The sequence below is a fragment of the Candoia aspera genome, chromosome 1 (genome assembly GCF_035149785.1).
Source record: "Candoia aspera isolate rCanAsp1 chromosome 1, rCanAsp1.hap2, whole genome shotgun sequence".
NCBI lineage: Eukaryota > Metazoa > Chordata > Lepidosauria > Squamata > Boidae > Candoia > Candoia aspera.
This window is the reverse complement of record NC_086153.1, coordinates 65,540,562-65,554,209: the sequence shown is the minus strand read 5'-3', so window position 1 is coordinate 65,554,209 and position 13,648 is coordinate 65,540,562.

Below are 13,648 nucleotides of genomic sequence, written 5' to 3'. Positions count from 1 at the left end.
GGTTTCTTCCAACTGCACAATTCTATGATGAGTTTCGGATGGGAAACCCTGTACGAGTTACCTCAATACAATCAATACACTCTTACTGACTGAACTTTTACAAGGTTTCTTGTCCTGTAATAATTCCACTTAGTTTCCATCCTACTTTCATTGTAAGAGCAGGAATACCTACTGTTAGCTGCCTAATATGGAGGAATTTTCTCTCCAATCAGAGATCAGAATTTACTGAAAGAGGATTTAGAAGAAGCTCAAAGATGGATCTGATTGCTTTTGTACATATGCATAGGTACTGCCGTTGTCGTTTATGCCAAGATGAAGACAAAACACGAACAGCTGCTAAGAACTTCAGGGATCTGTGACAAAACAGCAGCAGCTAAGATTGGCTTGAATGAAGTTGAGGTTCAACTCTTGGGACACATTCTAAGATCTAAAGCAGTCTGTAAATCCTCCAATATTAAACTAAAAGAAAAGCAAGGGCTTTTCAAGACAATAAAAATGATGAGAACTCAAAGCAAGCAATTATGGAAATAATATTGCCATTCAATATCTCTTTCCAGGTGGAGGCTTTATGTACAAAAGGTTAGGTGACTGTGCAGTATATTGATGAAGGAGGTAATGAAAAGAGAAAATGGAATTTTAATTCACCTTATGAAAAAGACATGAAGAAGCACAAGTAAATCAAAATGTTTCTCATCAAGGAATGAGACATGATACAATTTTTTTCAGAATTGGAACAAAGATAATATCTTAGCCAGAATCAAGACATTGTAAGAGATTGTGACAAGAAAAACACTAATAATGGGGAAAACATTGATCAAAAGTTGTAAAGATTTGCAATTGTCTTCAGTAATTGATCAAATCAAAGGAGGACACACCAGACTAAAAAGAGAGAACTAGAACTTTGGTTTCATAAATGACCTCTTTGCTTAATAAGGAAGTCCTGTAATATAGTATTTACTGGAAATACTTAAGTAAATTCTCATTGTGATGTTCCTCTGAAAGCTCCAATTTGAGAGGTCCCTTAAGCAAAACTCCTATTTTAGACCCAAACTAAAATATGAGCAGAATGGGCTGGATGCATGTGCAAAAGACGAGAAATAAAGTATTCTCTCCAATTTCTCCACTTCAAAATAGTCTTGATAGTATGCAATATTTTCCAGACCTATTTCAATCCAGTATCTATCTATCATCTTTCTTTCTAATTTTCTATCTCACCTTTATTATTTTTTATAAATAACTCAAGGCGGGGAACATACCTAATACTCCTTCCTCCTCCTCTTTCCCCTCAACAGCAGCCCTGTGAGGTGGGTTGGGCTGCGAGGGAGCAACTGGCCCATTACGTCTCACGCTCTATTTTAAAAACCAGAATGTGGTTGCAAATCCAACACCCAATTTAGCAACCACACCTTTTAGGAAGGGCAGTTATCTGGTAATAAACAGTGCTTGCTTCACACAAAAGGAAGCTGCATCCAAAATCCTTTTCTTTGGTAGTATAGTCCCAAGTAAAGTCCAAAGATATTAAAGATAACTACTAAGTTCAGACACCAAAATACAAATAGATCTGTAATCCCAATAAATAACAGAAACAAAATAATCCCTACTATTACCTTGTCCATAAACTGTTTGAAAAAGTTCTGTTACCTGAATCTGATAAGTATACATAAAACAGAACCATGGTAAGAAGCACAGGCTTAGGAATATAGCTGTTAGCTGCATTCTGAGCTGCTCCGTCCAGCTGTTTCTCCCCTAGAGACGCATTGGAGATTTTGTTTTCCTGGATTTTTTTCTCTCTGCAGCCCCAGCCAAAGCCAGCCCATTCTCCAACTCTGTCTCTCCTCCAACCACTTCTCTCTCAGCACCAAATGGGGTCCAGTTGTGCTGCTGACAAACAGAATCCCAAGCTGGAAAAAAAACCTAAATGTATCCCATCAACTGTTTTATAAGAATGATGCCTGTAGCATGTGAATGAACTACATTCTTCGTCAACAAAGCTCATATGGCTGTTCAATTTCCCTCCTCCACACTGTTGGAACTGTTTCCTTGCTTCTGTAACTATTTTTTCACATCAAAAGCTATAGTATTTCTCCAGTGACTACGAAAAAAATCCTTGTACTTGCTTCATTGCTTTCAGCAAGCTAGAAAATAAACTAGCCCTGAATTTGTCCAGAATTTGAAGAAATGAAGTGTTTACTCAGATCACCATACCCTGGAGATGACCCCTTTGAGCTCTTGCAGCTCATTTTTGGCTGAGTGTTCAGGTCATCTGGGTGATGCATTCTTTTTTTTTTTATAAAGCTTTATTAATTTTTCAACATATACTTTATATAAAATACATAAAAACTAAAAAGAATGAAACAAAATACTACAAGAAAAAAAGAAAACTAAAAAAGTGTGAAAATACAGAAAAGGCTATTACATGGTGGCTTCCAGCTTTCTACAACAAATATATATAACTCATTATCAATCTCTTACTCTAATTTAAACTAAGATAAACATTATTTCTATAAAGCATTTCCATCTCTCTGTGACATTCTCCTCTAAAACAAACTATCTCTCCCTCTTAAAAAAATAAAAAACCTTTTCTTACTTAATAATTCGCCTAATAAGCAAATACTCAAACATTATCCTACTTCACCAAAATTTTACTCCTCTCTGCCTACTAAAATCAGTGTTCTTTGCCATGTTATTCGAGGGCGTCCTCGTTGTTTAGCGTCAGGAGGAGTCCAACTCATTGCCACTTTAGGGATCCAGTTGTTCTCCATGCGGAAGATGTGACCAGCCAGTTGAAGTCTTCTGCGTGCGATGATGTTATGAAGTTTACAGGAGCTACTCCTTCGGAGCACCTCCTCATTAGTTAGAACACCGACACAAGACCTGAAGGCATTGCGTATCACATGGAAGGATGCCGAAACACTCGCCCAAGACCGAAAAAGCTGGAGAACCCTTACTGCCTGATATGCCGAGTAAAATAATAAAAAATAAGTTATCTACATTTGGTTAATGTCCTTTTACCCAAGGTAAAATCATTATCCCCAAAACAAAAACATCAGTCTAAACCTTTAAGAGACCATCCTGATAAGCGCATTTAAACAATTATCCGACTTCAGAATAGACTAAGGCATTTACATATCTCAGTATTACATGCAAAGCTTTCCCCTTACAGGTCTCAAATTCAGCAGCCAGCCTTGATTCTTGACCTCGATTTTCCAGGAGCTCAGCCAATCGTATCTCTCCCTTTGCGCCCGAAACTCTTCTTTCTTCAGAATCAAAGTCAACTCTCCACAGTCCAATTTTTCTCCCTTCACTTTTTGACTTGGAAACCTTAATCCTCATTTTCTTCTTTAAAGAAGCAGCACTACTCCCAAAGTAGGTGTCACTCTTGTCTTCTTTTTCAAGTTGTTGGTAGGCTTTAGACTCCACAAGTCCTAGGAGACGATCCAAGGCTTGGGTGACGTCAAGACAGAGTTCTTTAAAGATCGCTTTCATTTCTTCCATGTCTTGATTTCTAGTTTTAGAAACTGTAAGTGTTAGCGGGAGAAAAAAGATAAACAAGAGCCGTTCTCACAGGAAAGCAGAGGCAGATAGCTCAAAATTCAACTCCGCAGATTCAGCGAAGTAGATAAACCTTTTATAATCCTCAAAACATTGAGAAAATGGCAACAAAACAGCAAAAATCTTCAAATCCCAATATTAGAATTTAAATATTAAAAAAGACAACTTTTCAAATTAATAAATTCCAAAAATAATGAAAATCACCAAGAGCTTCGCATTTGTTGTTGTTGTTGTTGCAAAAGGCCTCTCTTTGGTAACAAACAAAAACCCTTGGTGTTTTAGAAATGGGGTGCCAAGGTTTAGTGTCTGTTTTATGGTTTCGGTGCAGCCCCGAACTTGATGACATCTGCGCCTCCCAGCATTCTCAATCACGGATCGATCGCAGGGACTCCATTCCGCGACCCCCCTTCAAGCAAATACTGTGCGGAGAACAAAAGGGGTGATTTCCTGGCTTCTCCTTACCCGGAGAATTCTTCAGGCTGCAGGGACCCAGCCCATGCCCAGAAATGCTGCACTGTTGGCGCTGCTTAAAATTTATTTATTTATTTATCATATGGCACACAATGCCAGGGAGTCTACAATGTTTTTACATACAGTAGATGTTCTGGTGCCTATAGTTGCTAGTTCTTTGTTGCACCGGTGCACCACAAGAGGGCAAGCTAGCTTCGCACCAGCTGACCAGCAGCATTCCTAGGGAAGTTGGCTCACCCGGGGCTTTTTCTCCACCAATCCTCCGCCGTTCGCATCCAGGCAGATCCAGCGCCAGTTCCTGCTCTCACGCAGAGCATCACCAGCATTTCCCCCCACCGAAATGGGGGTACCTATTTATCTACTTGCAGATGGTATGCTTTCAAACTGCTAGGTGGGCAGGAGCTAGGGACAAAATGACGGGAGCTCACTTCTGTCACACACAGCTGAGCTCCAACTGTTGGAGTGTCGACCATTTCTGGCCGGCAAGCTCCAGTGTCATTAAGTGCTGCGCCACCGCATCTCCACTGCTGCTTAAAAAAGCAGTACTGTTCAGTCTGCCATTCCCCGCAGGAAGCCTCTGTGGGTGGTGCATTCTTGACTTGTGTTAGAGAATCTTTGACACTGTAAAGTTACTCTCTCTTTGACATGTCTCCTTTAGAAGTAACACAGCTGTTAAAAGAGTGATATGGCTCCCCACAGAAGGAAATACACTGAAGTGTGGATAATAGAATTCACCTATGTAGGAGTGCCTTGCATCCACTGGAAAACATTTTCATAGCAATATCAATATTTTTATCTACTGTAGTCCCATTTCAGAAAATTCAAAAGCTAATCTTAGATCTGAAATTACACCTAACAATGCATCGTTTGGGCTGAGCAACATAATCTTTCCAGTCAAATATGGCAGAGGAAAACTTTCTAGCTCTTTTATTTTCCAAACAGAATTCTGGAACTGTGTATGTGTGTCCTTAAGACAAACCACAAAGCCATGGCTCTTTATGTTCTTCTGGAAGCCATTTGGTGCTGAGAGAGAAGTGGTTAGAGGAAAGACAGAGTTGGAGAATGGGCTGGATAATGTTTGTCACAGTTCCAAACATTACAATATTATACACAACTATGCATCTCCACCCAGGCAAAACAAAACTTTAGTGCCAAGTATATTTAACAAAACTTAATGCTGAGTAACCTGACACCCCCCTGCTGCTTCTGGGTAATACATGAACTGAGCTGAAGTAAAGTAGGACTTAGGAGCTGTGGTAGACTGCGGTAAGTCCCTTTCACAAGGTTTGAGGTTGCCAAAGAAGCTTCATGTTAACTCAGTCACAGCAGGGTGTTACGTTCTTGCTGCGGGGTGCTATGGAAAGCATTAACAGATCTAGTTACCTATATAAGCATGTTGATTACACAACAGCCAGAAATAGGAGCTGGCTGAGGAAAGAAGTCAACTCTCTGTGCTCTACAACTGGGTTTCTGACAGACATTTGCCCATCTGTGCTTCATCAGATATAGCGAGATCTTTGTGATGCACCAAAAGTACCGCTCCCCCACTTTTCCATTGTCCTTTAAGGAAACCAGATTCTTTTTTTTTTAAATCACTCTCATTTGCTTCTTAATGCCACTCCAACATATTTAGAGACATTTATGTCAAAAAAAAATTGAGAGCCAGCTTGGTGTAGTGGTAAAGGCACTAGGCTAGAAACTGGGAGACCGTGAGTTCTAGTCCTGCCTTAGGCACAAAGCCAGCTGGGTGACCTTGGCCAGTCACTTTCTCTCAGCCCTAGGAAGGAAGCAATGACAAACCACTTCCAAAAAACCTTGCCAAGAAATCTGCAAGGACTTGTCTGGGCAGTCTCTGAGAACTGGACACAATTGAACAGATTTTTTAAAAATGTCAAAAATATAAATTTGTCCATAGTACATTCACACACTTCCTAGAAGATCATGCTATTCTTTGGAGTAAGCCATGTTATGCAAAGTACAAAAAAGGCATAGTAGTAAAAAAGTAGTAAGCAAAGGCAAATGGAAACAGGAGATAAGAAAAAAGAAAAGGAATTCTTACTACTGTAAAAGTAGTTTACATCACCATTCACTCTATCTTTCCTTATCCCTGCAAGCCGTTCTTGCTTCCACCATGTCCATATATTGCTTGGCCCGTTATCATTTGTTCCTTAAACTTTTCACCTTAAACTTTTCAACTTAAATTGTCAACTCTTTGAGGTAGACCCAACCAGAAAACCAAAGTCATGAATTCTAATACTACTTTTATTGTTGGGTTACAGTAACAGAATCTTGCAAGTTTGAATATGCTTCCCCCTCCCTCCCTTTCTCTTTGTGAGAACTAGGGAGGGTCAAGTCTGAGACACTTTCTCAAATTACATTGCTGCCTTGGACTCAAGTTTCTTTTATCTGACTGTTCGTTTGTTTATTAAATTTTGCCACTGCCCATCTCCCTCAAAGGGGGGACTCTGGGCAGTTTACAATAAAGATAAAAGCATTAAAATACCATAAACATAAATAGATATCAAATACTAATATAATATTAAGCGTAAATACAGTATAAAATCCAGATGACAATGATAATTGTAATATTGCTCATGTATATCTAAAGGGCCATTTTAGGGCGCTATCCATCTCCATGGGTGATTACTTCCCTTCCCGCCCCAAGAGAGGTGGCAAAAGAGAGTCCCCCTTTTGGGGAGATGGGCGATGACAGAAATTTGAAATATAAATAAACTAACTAAATAAATAAAAACTAGGTCTTCAGTTGTTTTTGGAAGGCCACATGAGATGGAATCTGCCTCATCTCTGGGAAAAGGATAGTCCAGAGGGCGGGAGCCACTGCAGAGAAGGCGCACTTCCTGGACCCTGCCAGATGGAATTCTCTTATAGATGAGGTCTGTAATATGCCCTCTCTCTGAATGATCAGGTAGGACTGGTCAATGTCATGGGGATGAGATGGTCCCTCAGGTACCCTGGACCCATGTCATGAAGGGCTTTAAAGGTAATAACCAACCTTGAATTGCACCTGGAAGCAGACTGGTACCCAATGCAGCTTGCCCAGAAAAGGTGTACAAGTGCCCTTCTAGGGGCACCAAGAATTGCCCACGTGGCAGCATTTTGGGCCAGCTGTAACTTCTGGATACTCTTCAAGGGTAGCCCCTGTTGTCTTGGTTACAGCTCTTCCTCCTGTTCCCCAAGGTTATTCCTACTGCCCATTACACAACTTTTCTCTTTTTGAGAATTTTATCAAGCCCATCCAAGCACAACATTCTCCATTAGTGTATTCATAGTGTTGACTTAGTACTGTAGTATGCCCATAGTATAATCAATATTTTTTCTTGAATTTACATATTTGCATTAAGTTGTGCTATAGAGGGCCATAGCCACTGATAAATTATGTTGTTTTGGAAAGTACCTCTAAGTATGAAACATGGAAGATAAAAACTATTCTCATTTTAAGGATTGAGTATAGGAGCATTCCATTTGCTTATTTATTGAATTCGTATGTATGTCACTGAATCCAATCAGACACATGGAGGCTTATATAATGCACTTAAAAGTCTACAGTAATATAGAAATAACCAAGTTATCTATAATAATTTTGTAACAGTAGAGTTCATGAGAAGCGAAATTGATAGCACCATATTGATATTCTCATAATAAATTAAAATAATACAAAGCAGTAAATAAACAAAGCAGCTGTGGAGGTTCCGTCTTAGTGCCTTGAGGCTCTGGGCGCCTTGATGAGGTACAACAGGCTTCAGCTCAACCCAAGGAAGACTGTGTGGCTCTGGGTTTTTGGACCTCCTGCTCCAGGGACCTTTCATCTTTGGTTTTGGATGGGGTTGCACTTCTCCAGACAGACCCAGTGCGCAACCTGGAAGTCCTCCTGGACTCATGGCTGCTGCTCAAGGAGCAAGTAGCAGCCGTGGTGAGGAGGACCTTTGCACAGCTTAGTGCTGTGTGTCAGTTGCACCCGTTCTTGGACATGGGGGGCTTGCTTACAGTCATTCATTCCCTTGTGACCACCAGACTGGACTACTGCAATGCACTTTACATGGGGCTACTCTTGAAGAGCATTTGGAAGCTTGAACTGGTGCAAAATGCAGTGGTGCAAGCAGTTGCTGGTGCCAGCTACTAGGCATTTGTGATACCATTGCTCTGCAAGCTGCATTGGCTTCCAGTGGGCTTCTGGGTGCAATTCAAGGTGCTGGTTGTCACCTTTAAAGCCCTTTATGGCTTAGCACCAGATTACTTATAGGACAGTCTCTCCCCAATTGTTTTTACCCATCCTATCCAAGTTGGCAGGAAGGGCATGCTCCAGCTACCATCTGCTAGGGAATGTGAGTTGGCAGGCCCAGATGGGAAGCCTTTTCTGCCATGGCACCCACCCTATGAAATATCATCCTCCCCTGAGATTAGATTAGCCCCATCCCTGTTGGCGCCCAAGCCTGGGGCCCTGGGCGTGGGTTACAGCCCATCTCCTGGTTGTCTGGATGATAGGTTAGATTACGCCTGGCTGCTATGTGTTTTTATTTTTGTTTTTTATATTATGTATTTTATGTATTTTATGCATTTTATTTGTTTTATTGTAAGCAGCTGAGAGTCACGAAAAAGTGAGATGGGCTGCTATATAAATCAAATCAAATCAAAACAAAACAAACAACAAACAAATAAATAAAACAATCTTGTGAAATTCAGGTCACATGGCATACAAAAATGACACTCCACTATCAAAGGTCGTCTAAAAAGGCTTGGTCTTCAGCGTTTCAGGAAGACCATCACTGTAGGGGCTATTAGAGGCTGTTCCGCAGCATCATTACATAACAGAAAAAATGACTTCCTGCCTTCAGCACCTGCTTTCTTCCCAACAATATAGGACTACCAAGAGCTTCACTTGTGATGATCCTACCAAACAAGGCTTTGTACTTTCTCCTGCTTATTTATTTATTCAACCTATATGCTGAATGTATGTTAAGGCAGATTGGATTAGAAGAAGATGGTTTTAGAGCTGGAAGAATAACCTGTGCTGTGCTGATGATACTGCTCTGATAGCAGAAATGCAGACGATCAGCAAGCTTTAGTAATGAAAGTCAAGGAATTCAGTGAAAAAATGGGACTACAATTAAATTTAAAGACCAATCTAATGACAACAGGTCCAGCAATCTACTTTGGAGCTGACAATGAAGACATTAAAGTAGTGGATAGCTTCTGTCTTTTAGGATCAACTATCAACAGTAGAGGAATCACCTGTCAAGAAATATGCCTCAGACTAGCACTTGGAAGCACAGCAATGAAGGTATTGGAAAAGATATTCAGATCCTGTGATCTGTCTGTACCTACAAATATCAGAATCATTCAGGGAATGGTTTTCCCTGTGACACTCTAGGGAAGCAAAAGTCGAAGAGCCGGTTCTAATGCTCGGAAAGGTGGAAGGAAAGAGAAGAAGAGGACAGCAAGCAGCAAGGTGGATCGACTCAGAGTGGCGATGGGTGCACTGTTGGAAGACTTGAAAGACCAGTTATGAAGGACCAAGTTAGGGAGAGATCATCATGCAGAAAAATCTATGTGGTCGCTAAGAGTTGACACCGACTTGGTGGCACATAATCCCCTCACACCCAAAACAGGTGTTACAGCAGAAAACTGTCCCATCTGCTGTTGCTTACCAGTGTTATTAATTTCTAAAGGATTAACTATACATTAATTACCTTCGCTGTTTTGGTTTTCAAATTTTAAAGTTCTTTTTGACACTTCCACATTATATATCAATGAATTCACTGCTATTCATTTTATGCCTTTGCTGATAGCCAGTAAAGCTGTATCCATTTACCGCTATTTAGACCTGAATCATAGCATTTGTATAATGCATGGAGTCAGGCCTAAAACTTTTTTCTTCTGGTCATATTTTGCTTTGCTCTTCTATTTTTGAGGTAAAGTGTCTGTGGAACAAACATCTACGAATAGCAACAGCATGTTAGTTCTTTCCTTTTTTAGAATCCCTCTGCTCAACTCACGGAATATTTGTCTTGGCATGTTGATGCTTTTCAATGGAAACTTCCAAACATTAATTTCATTTTTATGGTGTACATTTACATGGGTGAGTGGTTGTGCACACTCGTGTGTGTGTGTGTATGTACAGCAAACCCCAACAGCCACCAGAGACATAAACATGAACAAGCAATAAAATTAAGCTTGCCTGAATCCTCTGAGCTAATCCAGTGAAAATATATAGATAGCTGTCTAGTTCCCACTGCCATGGAAACAGGAGAAATCAAAGAAAAGGAAAAGACGATTCAGAAAAAAAAATAAACTTGACAAGTATTAGGAAGATACTCTGTTAGAGAAATTACTGAAAACAATATTCAAGGAACACCAAGAGTGGGAACCTTGTGACCCTGAAGGCACTGTGAGACTAAATCTACTATCATGCCAAATTAAGATTGACTAGGGATATTGGGAATTAAGTTCTGGCAGGACCATCCTCTGGGAAGCTCCACTGAATATATGTTCTTTCTTTAAAAAATGATCCCAGTACTTGAGAGATAAACATACAGAAGATATAAAAGATACTCAAGCTAACTATTTGCATGCTCATTCCATCTGAAATTAGGCTCTAATATTAATTACTTTCTTGCTTTTACAAAATAAAAAAGAAGTTTAACTATTAAAAAAAATAGTTTAGAGTCCATTCAGATGGGCAAAAAAAAGTGGGATGTACCAGACATTTTTACAGTTCCATCAGTCTCTAGAATCATGTACAGGAGAAAATAAGATTTCAAAAGCCAATCCCATGCAATTTTACATAGAGGTAATTTCAGCAAGCCCAAGGTACTTACTCTGAGGCAATAGCCAGCCTTGTGTCATTTCAGATATGTTTCTTTGTGGGAATTGTCAACATCATACCAACACTTACAGAGGTACACTAGATTGGAGAAGGCTGACATACAGAACTGCTCCTAATATGATTAGGAGCAGAAAGTGATAACAGAAGCATAGAACAAGAAGGGGCATTTGGACCAGTGTTTCTTAACCTCAGCAACTTTAAGAGTTATGGACTTCAACTCCCAGAACTCCCCAGCTAGTGTCTATTCTCCCAGAATTCCCCAGACAGTTTCAGGATTAGAAACTTCTGGGATTTAGTATTTACAGAAATGGGTAAAAATAATTGATCAGGAAATCAAAATATACTTAAAGTTAGCTTTGTTGGGAACATTCATGGAAGATAATAATACAATCTAGAAATCAGACAATTTATATGCCAATGATAGAAGCAAGAAGGGTGAATTATAAAATTGAAAGCACAGAATTTTATGCTTAGATGAGTGGTACAAGAAGCATTTGTATATATGGTTGCTAAGAGTTGACACCAACTTAATGGCACATCATCAATCATTATAGTGTTGACAGAAACATTAATGCATTTGTTGCACCTTTGAACCTTGGTGGATATTACGAAAATTGTCCATGATTGTGCAAACTAATGTTCAAAAATTGTAGGAGATATGGTCCAGAGGGTAAGTAGAGGAATGCAGCTTACATTTTCCATTAAAAAATTGTAGGAATTATGATATCACAACAGTTTTGTAGGGAATATGGCCAATGGATACAAAGTGATAGTTTATAAAATAATGTAATAGGTATGTTGGCTCTCAGGCATAAATGGGATTTGTTAATAAAAGAAGACCTTGGACATTTTAAACTTTGAGTACATGTCAGATAGTATTAACACTATATATTTCACTTCTGTCAGGCAGCACTACAAAGAACCTTATCAAATGGCCATTGCTTTGATTAGCACTTGATTTTACCCTTTAAACAAAGTAACCATTAATTCATCCCAAAGAATAGCTCTGGCTAGGATGGAAATTCAGTGTGATTAGCACAAAGCATTTAAACAAAACCACATGAGGGCAGCATTTACTAGCAGAACCTCTTCATGGCACATGAATGAATCAGGAAAAAATGTTTAGGAATTATGATTAAAATCAGAGATTGTATTCAATGACTCCAGATCTGGATAATCAATAACGATACAACCGAACGACAGAATCAAGTTCATCATCAATCAGTCTTTTCGCTGTAACAAATGAAGTCTCCAAGAGCAAAAAACAACATAAATCAGGCAGGCAATAAAGTGGTAAAACCAAAGAATGAACATGTTCATCACACAACATACAGCAATATACTTTGTTGAATATTTTGGTGTCCTTGGTATACATTAATTCTTTGAGTTCAAATCCTTCAACAAGGTGTCTTCATGTCTGTACAGAAAGTCTATCCCTCAGTGTAAGTACCTGTCATGAGTGCCGTTGAGCTGAAGACATCAGCGCAATGGCACACATGACAATAACAAGGAAACAGGGGAAGGGGCTCAAGATAAGTAGCCATCAACTTACAAAGACTGAAGGACAAGAGACAATGGCTAAACGGATCGCGAGGCACACCCAAGCTGTTAGCGCTAACGCAACGGAGATCGCCCAGCTGACAGCAATCACCGGAGGAATAGGGAAACCGATGATGGGCGATCCCGGAACGCCAGCGGGGCCTCGCAACCCCTCACCTACCGGCAGGACAGCGTGTTGGACAAAGGGGGGGTGACGTAACCGCGAGTGAGGGGGCGCTGACCGGCGCGGGGTATTTAAACCCCGCACCGGCGCGCTCCTGTCACTCTCAGCTTTTTTCCTATACTGTACCTACACTGCGAATAAATCAGAGCCTGTTTCACAGAATCAGCGTCTGAGTATTACTCGGAGGTAGGCAGCGCATGACATAAAGCTGAGAGTCATAAACTCAGCCTCGCCGAGCCCCACCGGACGACAACGAGCCGCGGGAGGAGTAGACGGCGAGAAGACCAGGAAGATGAGGCCGGCGCGACACAGACAAGGGGGGCGAGCCGCACGGCAAGAAGCAGAGGAGGACCGATCGAGGCCAGAGGCACCGCGGACTCCCGGAGCCATGGACGCCCACCCGACCCAACCCGAGCCTCGGCTCCAACCCCAAGGGGAGATGGCGACGGAGGCAACCCGACCACGGGAGGGAGCAACATACCTCCCGAGACTAGCGGAGAACCCCGCGCCCCACATCGCACCCAAGCAACGGGCGTGGAGCGGCAGCCCAATGGTGGTGAGCACGGGGGAGGACGATGCAGCAACCCAGCAGACGGCGGAGGAAGCGGACCAACGGCCGAGAGAGACTGAACCCCACCGGCAACCCACCCCCGCCGACACACCGACGGAACCGGCCCCAGCGGCGGCGCGGATCGCGGACGAGGACGCACAAGCTAGACTCGCGGCCATGGAGACCCAACTGAAGGAACTCCGGACCATGCTTCAGTCGCTCATGCCCCCCGCGCCGCCCAACGACGTCCCCGCACAGGTCCACACCCCGAGCGAAGCGCCGAACCCCCACGGGCCAAATGAAGGTCAACAGACGGCCCAGGCGGACGACACCACAGGCCGGGAAGCGAGAGGAAGGGGCGCACAAAACGCCCGGGCCCCAAAGGACCTCCCCATCTTCTTTGATGGGAACCCCGCGAAACTGTCGTTCTTTATCACGAACGCCAGGGAGTTCATGGGGAGGCACGGACACTCCTACGACTCCGAAGCGGACAAGATCGCTGCCGTGG